Here is a 15563-nt window from a genome sequence, read left to right as displayed (position 1 = left end):
GGGAGGGAGGGAAGGAGGAAGAGGAGGAGGAGGAGGAGGAGGAGGAGGAAGTGAAGTAGGCCCTGAGAGGAGACTGGTACAGCTTCTTTTCAGGCTTTGCCTTTGTTTTAGGGATTTTAACAAAAACAAAAACAAAAAACCCTCTAAACCAGGTTAACTGGACCTTGGCTCCAACCAGCCCAGTTCTTGGAATGGAAAGAATGCCTCTAGGTCCCCCTCCCCTTAACTTAACCCACCTTGATTGTTCTGTTAAGGATGGACTGATTAAACAGATAGGTTGTAATCTGGCCCAGATTAGCTTGCTTTAAATGTTAACCAATCATGTAATTTCTTATGTAAAAGTTCCTTAAGTTGTTTGTTCAATACTATAAAAACTGTGCTGATTCTATGCTCAGGGCCTCTTAGCGTCACCGTTCATCATGTGCATGGAGGACCAAGCTCAAGTTTGCAATAAACGACTCTTTGCTGTTTGCATTGATCATGGTCTCTGGTGGTCTTTTAGGGGTCTCTGGACTCTGGGTACTACAGAAAAAGAGAAGGAAGGAATGAGAAATGTTTTTCTTTTACTTCCTTTCTCTTCTAGTAATTCTTCCTAATCAGTTGTTTCTGTTGATGGTAGTATACATTCAAGACTAGATCTTCTTAGGTGGGAAGAGGGGAGTGGACAAAGCAATGGAGAATTAATATAGAGAGTGCTTGTCCCTTTTCTGTATTTCATGAACATTTCAAATACAATAATTTTATTCCTTGGAAGGAAAAATCCCAAAATAATCATTAGACACTAACAAGAATCTGTTTTAATTTGCTCAGTCTAGATCTATATCCGACTATTGAATCTGGAATGCAGAAATGTATGCATTAATAAATTATATCTTTTCTTTCCAGAACACTCAAATTGGCCAGGTAGAAAATTTAAACATCTACTTCTATACTGCAATGAGCATGGTTGTGCTGGTAGCTTTAGAGGGGCCTTGTTTGAGGTTTATTGGATAAATGCCCAGGAGTGGAATTTGTAGGTCATAAGGAAACTCTATGTCTAGTCATTTGAGGAACCTCCATACTGCTTTCCAGAGTGGTTGAACAAGTTTACATTCCCACCAACAATGTAGTAGTGTTCCCTTTCAGCCACATCCCCACCAGCATCTGGTGTTGTTAGTTTTCTTTTTAAAAAAATTTTAATTTATTGTCAAGGTGATGTACAGAGTGGTTACAGTTATATAACTAAGGTAGTGAGTACATTTCTTGTCAACCTTGTTACCCCCTCCCCCTCCCTCATTTTCTCCCTCTTCCCCTCCTTTTCACGCCCCCCCCCCAGATCATTTCCAACATAATGTCTTGTGATAATCACTGTTGCATTGGTTCCCCTTTTGTCTCATCATTTTTTTTTTTTGGGGGGGGGTTCAGTCGTGGGGCCTGAACTCTGGGCCTGGGTGCTATCCCTCAGCTCTTCAGCTCAAGGCTAGCACTCTACCACTTTGAATCACAGCGCCACTTCCAGCTTTTTTTTTCTGCTTATGTAGTGCTAAGGAATTGAACCCAGGGCCTAAAGCATGTAAGGCATGCTCTCTACCACTGAACCACCTTCCCAGCCCTGTCTCATCATTTTTTGTTCCCTTCCCTTCCCTAATTCAGACAAACATATATACAATACCCAGGGTACCAAAATCAAATACATTGACAACAGAGGATAAACCATAGGGAGGGAAAACACAAAAGAGAAAGAAATAATGTAGTACATTAAAAACAACAAAGAAAAAGCTCTTATGACCATGTCTTAGAGTTAATTTCACTTAGCATCATCCTATATGGTTATACGTACATAGCTATTGAGCTATTCTGTTCATCTGCTAAGATTGTCCTAGAGGTGTACTAATTATTACAAATAAGGGAAAACATGGGAGCTATGTTTCTTTGGGTCTGGCTTGCTTCACTTAAAATAATATAATTTTTTCCAAGTCCTTCCATTTCCTTACAAATGAGGAGATGTCATTCTTTCTGATGGAAGCATAGAATTTCATTATGTATATATACCATATTTTCTTGATCCACTCTTCTACTGAGGAGCATCTGGATTGGCTCCATATCTTAGCTGTGGTGAATACCACTACAATAAACATAGTTATGCTGGTAGCTTTAGTATGGTCTTGTTAGTGGTCATTTGGGTAAATGCCCAGAAGTGGGATTGCTGGGTCATAGGGGATCTGTATGTTTAGTCTTTTGAGAAACCTCCATACTGCTTTCCAGAGTGGTTGAACAAGTTTAAACTCCCACCAAAAGTGTAGTAGTGTTCACTTTTGGCCACATCCCACCAGCATCTGGTGAGAAAATGTGGGAGAAGGTACACTATTCAGAAAGAAAGATCCTCATTACCTGACTTATATAACTGTAACCACTCTGTATATCACCTTTACAATAATAATAATAAAATGATAAAATAAAATAAATAAGCATTTACTTCAGTGTCCCTATAGCTATTATGAACATTCCCAACAGTTTTTAGTTTTCTTGGCCATTCTAACTAGAGTGAGGCGGAATCTCAGTGTCATTTTGATTTTCATTTCCTTTATGGCCAGAGATGTTGAACATTTCTTCATGTCTCTATTGGTCATTCTTCTTCTTGTTATGAGAAGTCTCTCTTTAAGTCTTTAGCCTATTTACTAATTAGGTTGCTGTTTCTTTGAGGGTTTATTGGGAAGGGGTTAATTTTTTGAGTTCTACATATATTTTAGTTATGAGCCTTTGTCTGTTGCATAGCTAGTAAAGATTTTCTCCCATTCTGTGGATTTTTTGTTTATCTTGCTAGTCATGTCCTTTGCCATGTAGAAGAAACTCTTCAGTTTGATGCAATCCCATTTATGCAGTCTTTCTTTGATTTCTTGTAATTCTTGATCTTTATTTAGGAAGTTTTGACGCATGCCTAAGAGCCCCAGTACTTCTCTTACCCCTTCCTGTGACTTTTTTATATGGTATCTGGCCTTACACTGAGATCTTTGATCCATTTAGAATTGATTCTGGCACGGGGTGATATATAAGAATATAGTTTCAGTTTTCTGCATGTGTGTAACCATTCCTGCAGCATTATTTGTTGAAGATATGGAATCAGTCCAGATGCCCCTCAGCAGATGAATGGATCAAGAAAATGTGGTATATATACACAATAAAATTCTATGCTTCCATCAGAAAGAGTGATATTGTAGCATTTATAAAGAAATGAAAAGATCTGGAAAAAATTATATAAAGCTAAGTAAGCCAGACTCAAAGAAACATAGGCTGCATGGTTTCCCTCATTTATTATAACTAGAATGTGCGTATAAATCTACAAATACACACACTGAATGATAAAAGACAAAAAATGCACTTGGATATGATAAATTGTACAGGACTCTGGACATTCGCACAGTGAGACCAAAGGATGATATTCTTAGAAAAGGATCACAAAGGCTCAACAGATAAGTGCATATGATCATATAAATGATGTTTATTAAAATGAACTTTAAGAATGGAACCAAGAAGTTTTCTGTTATGTTGCTTTTTTGTTTTTTTTCTCCTTTGTCATTGTTTTTGTTTTCTGTACCTTTTATCTTGTATAAAAGTTTATCTGTTGGGACAGTTAGGGGGAGCACAGATATGGTAGGACAAAGAGTGAACAAATGCAGCAGCAATATTCACTAGACACTACATTGAAAATTTACTATACAACCTGAGGGGGAGGGGTGTTGGGAGGGAAAAACTGGGAGAAAATGTGGGAAAAGGTGAGATTATTCAAAAAGAAATGAACTCATTATCTGACATATAACTGTAACCCCACTGTACATCACTCTTACAATAATAATAACAAAATAATAAAATAAAATAAACATCTACTTCAGTGTCCCTGTAGCTACTATGAATATTCCCAACAGTGCTAGAGATATGTAAACAGAATGCTGTGGAATTTTTTTTCAACAAGTATATAAAAGAAATCAATCCTGGTATGTTCATCAAATCCCAGACAAATGAAAGTTATGTGCCAACTGTTCCTTTTCCTATCCCAGGAACCATAGTGGGTATCAACACATCTGTCTGGCCAGTCACATTGTAAGGCTCTTCTTCTGTGTATCACAGGGCTCCCTGAGAGCTCACTACCTCCCAGCAATAACATGTATTATGGAGAAGGTAGGGGACAGGCTGTGTGACGTGGGCACAAAGGACCTTTTGAGGTTTGCCTGGGACAGCCTCACTGAAACATTTCCTTCACAGGTCACAACCCTCACTGGCTTACCCATAATGCCAATCAAGGCCAGTTGTTACCCAAATTGTAATCAGGCAAAGATGCTGGAAGACATTTTGTTCCTTTTGCATCTTGGTAGCTTTCAATATTCCCACTATTATAAAAACAAGCTTGGAAGAGTCAGTGAAGTTGCTTTAGCTCATGGAATTCTGAACTATTGCACATGAAAATCATCCATCTATCTCAAAATATTCTTAAAAAGAAGTACTCAACTGGGCACGATGGTACCTGCCTACAATCCCAGTTACTCAGGAAGCAGAGACAGAGAGATCCAGAATTTGAGGTGAACTCCAGGCAAAGCGAGGGAAATGCTACCTCAAAATTAAAAATAAAGACAAAAGGGGTTGATAATGTGGCCCAATCTCCAGTACAATGAAAGGGGTGGGGCTAAGCACTGATGGCTCATGCCTGTAGTCCTAGCTACTCAATGAAGCTAAGATCTGAGAATCATGGCTCAAAGCCAGCCTGGAAGAAATTTCCAACAAACTTGTATGTACTACTAACCAGCAAACAGCCAAAAGTGAAGATGTGGTTCAAGGAATAGAAACTATTCTTGAGCCTAAGTGAGCGTGAAAAGCCCTGAGTTCAAACCCCTATATCAGCACAAAATGAAAAATGTGGGGGGAGGGAGGATACTGAACATTGGATCTAAAAAGTAATTTAAAATACATTTGCTTCAAAATCTTCATAGAGAAGACTGCCTAAATATAAAGTAACTTAGAAGCTTATAAACAAAATTTAGTTAATTGAAAAGAAAAACACTTGTCAAGAGAAAGATAGCATTAGTTGCTTTTTAAAGGGCAATTTTGTTGAATTGAAAATCCATTAAGTCAATGAACTATCACTTTTCTGAGTTCAAAAACTGAGACTTTGGTTTGCTTAATTATCCTTGCACTCAAATGCTGTTAAACTGGGAGCGATCAGTCTTTATTTTAGTCTTTAAATATCCACTTCATGTTCAAAAGATTCCTCTTTATCCCATTTCTAGGGGCTTAAAAGTTTGTATTTTCAGGAGACTCAGAGAAAGAGAGATCTAAAAATCAAACTCTTCAGAAAAAATTCTGACAACAGGATTTTTGTTGTTGTTTTTGTTGTTACTTGGGATTTTTATTAGCATCAATTAGTTGTACAAGGGGGGTTACATTGTGACACGTTGATAGAAGTATCCCATGACAACAGTGTTTAGTAAGCTAAGCTTCTATCACCAGAATTCCAGGGCTGTTTTCAGTTATGGGAACATCATCACTTGTCTGAGGGAGAAGAATGCTCATTAGCCTGGACTAGGAACTAGCAGTTCTAGGAACTAGAGGGAGAAGCAACCCAGTTGTGAGATCTTCCAAAAGTTTAGAGGCTCAGGCTGTGACTCTGAGACCTGACATCCTGCCTAAGACCGTGTGTGTGTGTGTGTGTGTGTGTGTGTGTGTGTGTGTGTGTGTGTGAGCTGCCCTTCTACTCACTTTCCAGGATGTATCCAGGACAATAAGTTGCCACCCCATCCACTCCTGCAATCTGTTTGTAGTCTCAGTAAGTCCCTTCTCCATTTTTCACAAATGTTTTGCACAGCTATTTCTTGTCAGGCACTGTGTTAGGACCCTTCCCCCTTTCTCCCAGTAGAATGCACCTTCTGATTGAGGGGAAGAGAGAATGGCATCCATTACCTCTAGAGTCCAGTGCTACAGATAAAAGCAGATGGGAAGATAATGATTTTGCTGTGTATGAGAGAGAAATCAGGGATGGTCAAGTCCCTTAAGACACTCCATATGATGAGCTGTCATTCCTCTCCAATGCTATGGCTCAAAATCCAAGTTTAAAAAATACCTATTTTATGTTTGCCAGTACTGGGGTTTGAACTCAGAGCCATATAGTCTAACTTAAGCTTTTCTGCTCCAGACTAACATTCTACCACTTGAGTCACAGCTCCTCCTCCATTTTGCAGGTTAATTGGAGATCTGAGTCTCTCATATTTGTCTGTCCAGGCTGGCTTTGATCCCTGATCCTTAGATCTCAGTCTCCTGAGTTGCTAGGATAACAGATGTGAACCACTAGTATCCAGCTTTAATTTAAAAAAATCATAACCAAGTATGAGAAAACACAAATATGTATACTTGGAACATAAATTCTAAGGTAGCTGAGAAATATTTACTATTTAAATAATCTCCATCCCTTAAAATACTGTGCCCTCCTAGTTTCCTGGGGAGGTAGAGTTAGTGGCATAGCTATAAACTTAACCGAGGAGGTTTGGTACATTCGCAAAAGTTCTGGAAAATTCTTCCATCACCTTCTGTCCCTAAAAGACCAGTCTCCCTGAGCCAAGAGGAGAAGGAGTTTAAAATCAGACAAAGTCAGAGGGGACCCCCGGAGACTTGTCAGAGCATTGTCATGAGCACACATGGAGGCCAAATGTCTGAACGCTTGCTCTTCTCAAAATTCCAGAGAATTGTGGTTCTCAAAGAAAAAGAAGGTTGTTTCCCTTGATTATGGGTCCCTAAGGAGGAAAACACAGTTCTCCTCTCCTCCAACCACCATCACAGTTCCAATCTAATATTGCATTTGACCCAGCTCAATAAAGGAAGCATGGTTTTAATCCTAGCAGCCCAATGTGCTCATTGTTGAACTGCATCTGAATAATCTTTAAAACCCAGTGTGCCTGTAGTACACACCTGTAATTCTAGCTACTCAGGAGGCTGAGATCTGAGAAGTCACAGTTCAAAGCCAGTCCAGACAAGAGAGTCCATGAGATTCTTAGCTCCAATTAACCACTGAGAAGCTAGAAGTAAAGGTGTAACCCAAGTGGTAGAGCACCAGATTTGAGTAAAAAAGCCAAGCAAGGGCATAAGGCCCTGAGTTGAAGCCCTAGGATTGGCACAAAGTAAAATAAAATAGAACTCAGGCAGCATGACAGGAGAGAGGTTTAAGGAGTGCTCAGCAACCAGCGTCCATGCACAACAAGCCACTTTCCTCATTCTCTTAGGCAGAATGACAGGGAATATTTCCCAGAATTTCATGGGGTCTTTTGACTCATCATCACATCTTTGCTCCAGGACAAAGTTGTTACACAAGTGCAAGAGAGATGGCTAATTTGGGGGGGGCTGCCATTTGTGTTAACATGTCATCCTATTGACTTTTGACAGGGAAAACATGGAATCAATAAAAGAGAGTATCTCTCTAGACCTTCCTTTCTTAAAATAGTCTTTGGATTTCCAAGGTAATCGTTTTGCCTTTTGAAAACAACTTTAAGTATTTTTTGCTGCTAGTATAAAATAAAATTCTACTCCAAATATTACAATTATTTATTATCTTGGAGTATATATTCTTAGATTGACAGTGTTCACTCTTTAATGATTTTCCCAATCAGAATCATATGTAGCAAACCCACACATAATGTCATAAATGTTTGGATATTCTGTAGACAACAGGCTGAGAGTCAATCTCTCATCTTTTTCCACGTTTTCTTTTACACATGCACTCCACTAAATCCTCTAACTCCTCTAAACATACATACACACACATACATACGTACATACACACACACAGAGTACATACCAGTACTATTACTACCTTGGAGGGACATGACTTAGAACCACAGTTTTCATGAGACCCCATTTGTGCTTGTCTTATGTTCTATAGAAGGCCAGGCTTTCATTTTCCAGTATGTCCAACATTAAATTTTTGCTTTATTTACCTAGTGACTATGTACAAGATTTAAAAGGCAGGCACCACATTTAGGAATTGTTATCCTCATATACTCTTTTATTTCTCCTTATCTTCCAGTGCTATGAAAATGGAGCTAACAGCAAAGATTAATCTCAGTCCTTTAATAAAATTGCTTTGAGAAGAACCTAGAGATTTCATCCTGGTCTGCTCTTTGGACTTAAGTTTTTATTTTTGTTAATGTGTCAAGCAAATATCTACCAATATCTTCTTACATTCATGCCAGTTAGCTGTCTAAACCGAGATCAAGATAATACAGTTAAGTGTAAATGACATGACCTGTCATTGCCTCCATCCAACTTTTTATCGGTTCATCTGTTTAGGTCTTTGTTTCTTCATCTGTACATTGGGCAGATGATTCCTAATTTGCATTGCATTTGTGATGATGAGACTGGCAATGGGATAATGCATATGAAAATACTAACCCTAGCACCTGGCCCAAAGCAGACTGATGTAGGAGGATGGTGGCTCAGAAGCTGTTGACTATGGCATGGAGAGCAAAACCTGACACCTAGTGGTGAGCCTGACAGCTGCAACTCATGTTGAGTCTCAAAGAACAGTGTCCAGTCCCTGAGTTCCAGCCCCAGTATGGGGACACACACACACACACACACACAGAGAGAGAGAGAGAGAGAGAGAGAGAGAGAGAGAGAGAGAGTCAAGTAAAGCCAAGGAAACATAAGCCAAACTTAAAATAGTGCCGTTGAGACTATATTGGGACTATTTGGATTATTCAGATCTATCCTTCCATTTTAGCATCTTTAATCCCATCTTTGAAATCCCTTCACTACATTGATTATTTCTATCTGATCCAAAGGTTTGTATGTTGCAAATCTGGTCCCCAAGGCAGCTGTATTGAGAAGCAATGGGACCTTAAACAGGTGTGGCCTATTGAGAGATCTTTGGGTCAATGGGGGCTCACTGTTAGAAGGTGCTGAGGTTCTCCTGACACCTGATGAGATGTCAGGTGTCAGGAGAAGATGTCAGGTGTCAAGAGAAGATTATTATAAAGTTCAGCCTCACCCAGTCTCTCTGGCTTCCTGCTTGGAGATTGAACTCTCCTTGCATGCAGTCCTAACATCTTCTGTGGGGTTCTGGCCAGAGCTTGAGCCATGATGTTTAGACTTTCAGTCTCTAACACTGTGAGTCCAATAAAAATAAACTCTTATCCTGCCACTCTGTATGTGGTTATGCTCATGGCACCAATGTGCCACATAGATGGTATATCCACAGGTTGGAGCATTACGACATGTACATCTTTGTATCAGCCATTATTCTGCCTAATGCATGATCTCATCTTGGAGGGTCAGGAGATTTCCTAAAAGAAGAGACATCAGAAATGAAATTTAACTGATAAGAAATTGTATTTCCAGGGGAAAAACAAAATGTGTAGTAAGGGAGAGTCAGACCAATCAAAGAGAGAAGTTTTCCTAAAATGAGGAACTCCATGAGAAGATTCAGAAGTGAAAGAAGGCATATTTGTGGAGATAAAGTGCTTTAGGCAGAAGTTGACTCAAAGTTTACAGACAATTGATTTTCAACAAAGATGTCAAAAACACACAACAGTCCAATGGCTATCTCTTCAATAAAGGGTGCTGGATAAACTGGACATCCACATGCAGAACAAAAATGGACTCTTTGCTTACACCGTATGTCAGAATCAACTCAAAATGAGCTGAATATTGGAGCATAAAGATTAGAACATAAAAACTGAATCTATAAAACTAGAATAAGAATCTAGGCACTGGTGGCTCCAGCCTGTAATCTTGGCTACTTGGGAAGCTGAGATCAGGAGGATCTTGGCTCCCAATCAGTCCAAGCAGAAAAACCTCAGGTCTCTATATCAATGAGAGAAGCTGGGCATAGTGGCATACACCTGCCATCTCTGCTATGAGTGGAAATCTGAAATAGGAAGTTTTGGGTCCAGCCACATACCAGCAGGAAAAGAGACCCTATCTCAAAAATAACCAGTTCAAAACTGACCTAGAGTTGTGGATCAAGATAGAGCAACTGCTTAACAAGTATGTGGCCCTGACTTCAAACTTTAGTACCACCACAAATTACTACAAGAAGATATAGAAGAGTAATTGACATTAATCTGGACAATGATTTTTTTTTATAACTCAGACCCCATAAGCATAGCCAGCCAATGCAAATATCCACAGAAGGATTATGTCAAACTAAACCTCTGTGCAGCAAAAGAAACAGAAAAAGATGACCTACTGATTAAGAATATATTTGCAGATTGTACATCTGAAAAATGATTAATCCAAATATATAAGACAATTTAAAAGCAAGAAATTGGGTTTAATTAAAAGTTGACAAAGGCTGGAACAGAAATTTCTTAAAAGAAGAACACTAAGGACTAAATAGATACATGGGGGAGAGAAAGCTTAAATAACTATCAAGGAAATATAAATGAAACACAATGAGCTACAACCTCCTTCCCTGTTATCTATTATAACTGGGAGCCATGCCTCATACCTGCAATCTTAACTATTCAGGAGGAGCTATCTGAAGGATCAAAACCAGCCCAGGCAGAAAAGTACTTGATATTTCATCTCCAAAATGAATCAGCAAAATGTTGGGCTGGAGGCATGGCCCAAGTGGTAGAGCACCAGCTAAGGAAGCAAGCCAAGTGACCACAAAACTCCAAATTCAAACCCTGGTACCAGAAAACCAGAGAGAGATAATGCACATCAGCAAGAGAACACCTACATAGGTTAGCTGGAATGGGAAGATACTTGCGAAGTAATCCCCACTGCTTTTCCCCAAGTACTACTGCTCTATGTGGCACCTACAAATAATAACACTGTACTGTGTAACTGAAATTTGCTAAGAGATTCTAAATAGCTGTACCGGAGGTGATAGATACCCTAACTAACTTAATCATTCCACAATGTTCCCATAGGTCAAATTATCATACTCCATGGTTAGGCATAATTACTGTTTTCTTAATTAAAAGATTTTTAAAAAAACCTATAACAAAGATTTGGGAGGATTTAGAAGGATATTAAGTTTAAAAAATTATAATAAAATGCTTTGGAAGAAATAAAACGTAGAAAATGATATGGTTTTGAGCCTGCATAGTGGGGAAGAGATGAAAGGAGGGTAGAATGGAGGAAAGGAAGGAGAAAATGAGGGAGGGGAGAAGGAGGGAGAGAGGGAGGAAAGAAACTGGAATTTTCTAAAATGGAATAAGGTGAGACTGAAGAGAACAATGGTATTAATTCTCAAGGTAATGGAGACTTTGAGCAGAAATAGCGCTCTACTGCAGTGTGAAGTGAAATTAGACAAGGTGTCCTTGGGCTGTTATGGGAGAGAGGGTTCCTGCCTCAACTGAGGAAGGACAGGCTAATGACATAGGGCTATTGTGAAACTCCCTCACCAGCCATCTCTGCGACCTGCAAAGTCCTTCACTTTTCTCTGGCTCAGATTCCTCAGCTGTAAAACACGAGAACCCACTGAAAGCCCACTGAACGGTTCTGAGGAATGGAAGAAAACTAAAATCCTAACACTGCAGCACCTGGTACAGAATAAAGAAATCAGTGAAGTTTCATGGCTGTTATTCAGTGGGGATAGAGGCACTTGAGGGGATTCAAAGGATATATAAGAAATTGATAGAATTGATAACACGTTGCTAAAATGAGAAGTGCTAACCTGGAAGACAGGGTAAAGCTCTGTGCTTTGGATGGGCAGCTGCATCCATGGTGATGCTGTGGGTGGCGGTGGGACAAACCCTGGAGGAGATTCAGGCTGTGGGTCAGTGCTGGAGGACAATTAGTCTTAGGGCAATGGCAGATCCTATTAGAGAGTTTATAAGAGAATAAAGAAGAAGTTGGAGGTGGGAAGTAAAACTCTAGGCTGAGCACAGGTGGTTCACAAATGTAATCCTAGCTATTCAGGAGGCTGAGATCAGAAGACCAAGGTTCAATTTGTCTGGAGACAAATCCAGAGAAACTCTCATCTTTAATCAACCGGTAAAAAGCCAGAACTTGAGGTGTGGCTCCAGTGGTAGAATACCAGTCTTGAGCCCAAAAACCTAAAGGACAACATCCAGGCCCTGAGCTCAGTAATGGCATGCACACACACACACACACACACACACACACACACACACGTGCGCGCGCACACACACGCGCGCGCGCACACACGCACACACACACACAGCATAACTCTAAGATAAACTGTGGGGGAAGAACTGACAAAATGTAGTTATTAGATGATGTTAATGATATATAAAATGAGATTCATTGGATAATGGTGTGATTAAGAATAGATAAATGATCATATCTCAGGTACATTATTCAAGTACAGTCTTGTCTGGTGACAGATCTCTTTCCAGCCCAGTGCATCCTGGGGCAATAATATCTTACAATGGCCATTATAGGCTGATACCTAGTTGCCTATTTACCCTATAAATACTCACTTAACACATTGAAACTTAGAAATGAATGAGGCATCATTCTGTCTACAAAGTTCATATATCTTCATTATAGAAGGGAAGATGACAAACTAACAAGGTGCACAATTGATTTTATAATCTGGATATGGGGCTGTATGAAATTGCTTTGTCAAGGTCAGTAATAACCTCTCTGTAGCTAAATTAAGCACTCAATTAGAGGTCCTCATCCTATTTGACCTGTCAATACCATTTGAAACAGTTGATGACTTCCTATGCTGGTAGCCATCCCATCCCTTGGCTTTCTAGTGTGACCTTTCCCATACTCACTTTAGTCTCCCCCAGTGGCTCTTCCTCTCCATGACCTCTAAGCATGGAGTGGCCCACATCTCAGTCCTTGAACTCATCTGGTGTCCTAGCTTTAGATACCATGTGCATGCTGAACTCACTGGCATTTTTAACCGGAGTCTAAATATTTCCCCTGCTCTCCAGTTTCTGTAAATAATATACCAGCATCTCCTTTTACATGCCGCTTAGATGTCTCGAACTTAAGTGCAAAAGCCAGCTCCTGACTCTTCTTCCCAAACCAGAAGTTCCCATAATCTCCTCACCTTAGAAATGGCAATTTAGAACCAAAATACTCAAATTCATCTTTAACTGCCTCTCTTAGGTCAGAAACCACATAGGCTCTGTTGGTTAGGATTTAAGCTTTTGTATCACATTTTATTCAGGATTCCATCTTCTTCACCATTTCTGTGTTGGTCAACTTGTTGTCATTGTGATGCCAGGCCTGAGAAAAACAGATTAAGAATGAAAGGGTTTGTTTTTTACTCCACTGTTTCTGAGATTACAGCCCATGGTCTCTTGACCCTGTTGTCTTGGGCCTAGGAGCACGTGGTGGAGGAGCCCTATTTATTTTATGGTGACTTGGAAGCAAAGAAAGGGACAAGAAACAGCCAGGGTTGCAGTATGACCTCCAAATGTACATCTCAGTGACCTAACATCATTCTGCTAGACATCATCTCTGGCTCTATCACCTAACGTAGCTTCAAGGACTCCACTCTTAGAATATGGACTTTGGGGGCACACTCCAGATTTCAAACTAAAGTAACTTCCCAACTTGTTCCGGCTCATTGGTATTTCTTACTTGTGGAAATGCAAGAATTCCTACCAGAATTCATCTGCCTGCTTTTCTATGCTTATTTCTCCAACTTAGAAATCAGGGGATTCTGTGAAACAGGTCAGAATCCTCCACTGCCTGGAATCCTCCAGGCATTCTTGCTCCAGGAAAAGTCCAGAGCACTTACAGCCCCTCGTGTCTCTTCAACCTCAGATCTTCTCTTGCTCACACTTTCTCAAACACAACAGATTCCTTGATGTTTTTCACACATGACAGGCACTGGTTTATTGCCTTCCAGATGAAACATTCTTCTCCCAGGTACCTACATAGCTCTTTCCCCTTTCTCATATTTACATTCCAACATGGGTGGGGGAGGAGATACACAACTGGCTTCTATGACCCAGTCATGGATACATGATAGACCACTGCTACAAGGATGAGGATGAACTAATTTCTGGGCTCATTCTGTTTGTTTGTTTGTTTTTACCTCAGTAAGATTTCAGGACCATCCCTTAAAATGTCAAGGAATGTTAAGAACACCAAAATAATCCACCTTGGAGGTACTACATTGTGTATCCTTTCTCTAATAGTTCCCTTCCAGCCAAGTGTAGAGAAAAAGATGTGTTCTGGACCCTTTGGATGTTATTTATAAGCCAGAAGAAAAGTGGAGAACATCATTATCCAGGAAACAAATCTTACCCTCAGTTCTGGAAGGAGACTTATTCTGGACATATGCATAAATAAGACAATTCTTTACCTCAGGGCCTGTCATTCAAAAAGCTTCCTGAAGAATCGGAGCTATGGCTCAAGTGGTAGAGCTTCAGCCTTGAGCAAAAAACACCAGGTAAGAGAGAGTGGCCCTGAGTTGAAACCCCAGGACTGGCAGAGAAAGAAGTTCCTAGTTAAAGTGGCAAATTAACCCACAGATCCTAGGAAGTAAGGGTGGAGTTGGATGATCAGATAGATCCTAAATCTTTTAATATAACTTACTGATTACAAGGCTACTGTTCCCTCTCTGAAAGCATTCATGCTTCCTTGTACCTCTTGGAGAAGCATCTAATAGAGTAATCTGAAGGTCATATATTCCCAGGCCCCAACAAGCCTGTCAATTATGATCCTCAAAACAGGAATAAAGTTTAAAATTATTTCTTAAGAAAATCTTAAAAATGAACCAATCTTGAGAAGACTGTGTTAGGTCAATTAGATGATGGTAGGTTCTTTAAATTTTTACAACACTCAGATGAGATGATAATCTTTTTAGTTCTACAAATGAGAGGCTAGATAAATTGACTCCATTTTGTGGCCAATAACAGGCTCAGGCCTACTCACCTCCCAAACCTTGTGCCTTTCACCAATGTCCATCACTGATGAGGAGGAGAGGAGGAGGCTGAAGAGGAGGCTGAGGACAAATTTTGCCCATCCAACCTGCTTCTAACGTTTTCTCAGGATGTTTACTTCCACAGACACTGTGGATTATGACCACTAGAGGGAAGACAAGTGCATGAAAAGTCACCAGCACACCCGGAATCCCAACCCTTCCTTTACCTTCTTGATATCAATGGCTCAGGGCAGAAAAGAGAACTCCTAGGTCTGCAGTTCAAGTAAAAACGATGACCATTTGCACTACCACAGTTCTTCACAGGACACAAATTCCCCCTAAGCGACATTTCATTTAATCCCCAGCACAGCCTTATCAGGTGTTTGCTTGCTTTTCTTTCTTCCTCTCTTTCTTCCTTTCTTTCTTCCGTTCTTTCTTTCTCTTTCTTTCTTTCTTTCTTGCTTGCTTGCTTCCTTTCTTTCTTTCTCTTTCTCTCTTTCTTTCTTTCTATTTCTGGTTGGTCTTGGGGCTTGAACTCTAGGCCTGGGCACTGTCCCTCAGCTCTTCAGCTCAAGGCGAGTGCTCTACCACTTGAGCCACAGCACCACTTCCAAGTGTTTGTTTTCTTAAAGAAAAATTATTTCATTAAAAAAAAAGCTTATTCTGGAGTATGGCCCAGTGGCAGGAAACTTGCCTAGCTAACTCAAGGCCCACAGCACAGCAACAAACCAATAATAAAAAC

This window comes from Dipodomys ordii, unplaced genomic scaffold (genome assembly GCF_000151885.1).
Source record: "Dipodomys ordii isolate 6190 unplaced genomic scaffold, Dord_2.0 Scaffold102, whole genome shotgun sequence".
In the NCBI taxonomy this organism is placed as follows: domain Eukaryota; kingdom Metazoa; phylum Chordata; class Mammalia; order Rodentia; family Heteromyidae; genus Dipodomys; species Dipodomys ordii.
Note: the sequence above shows the minus strand (reverse complement) of the source record.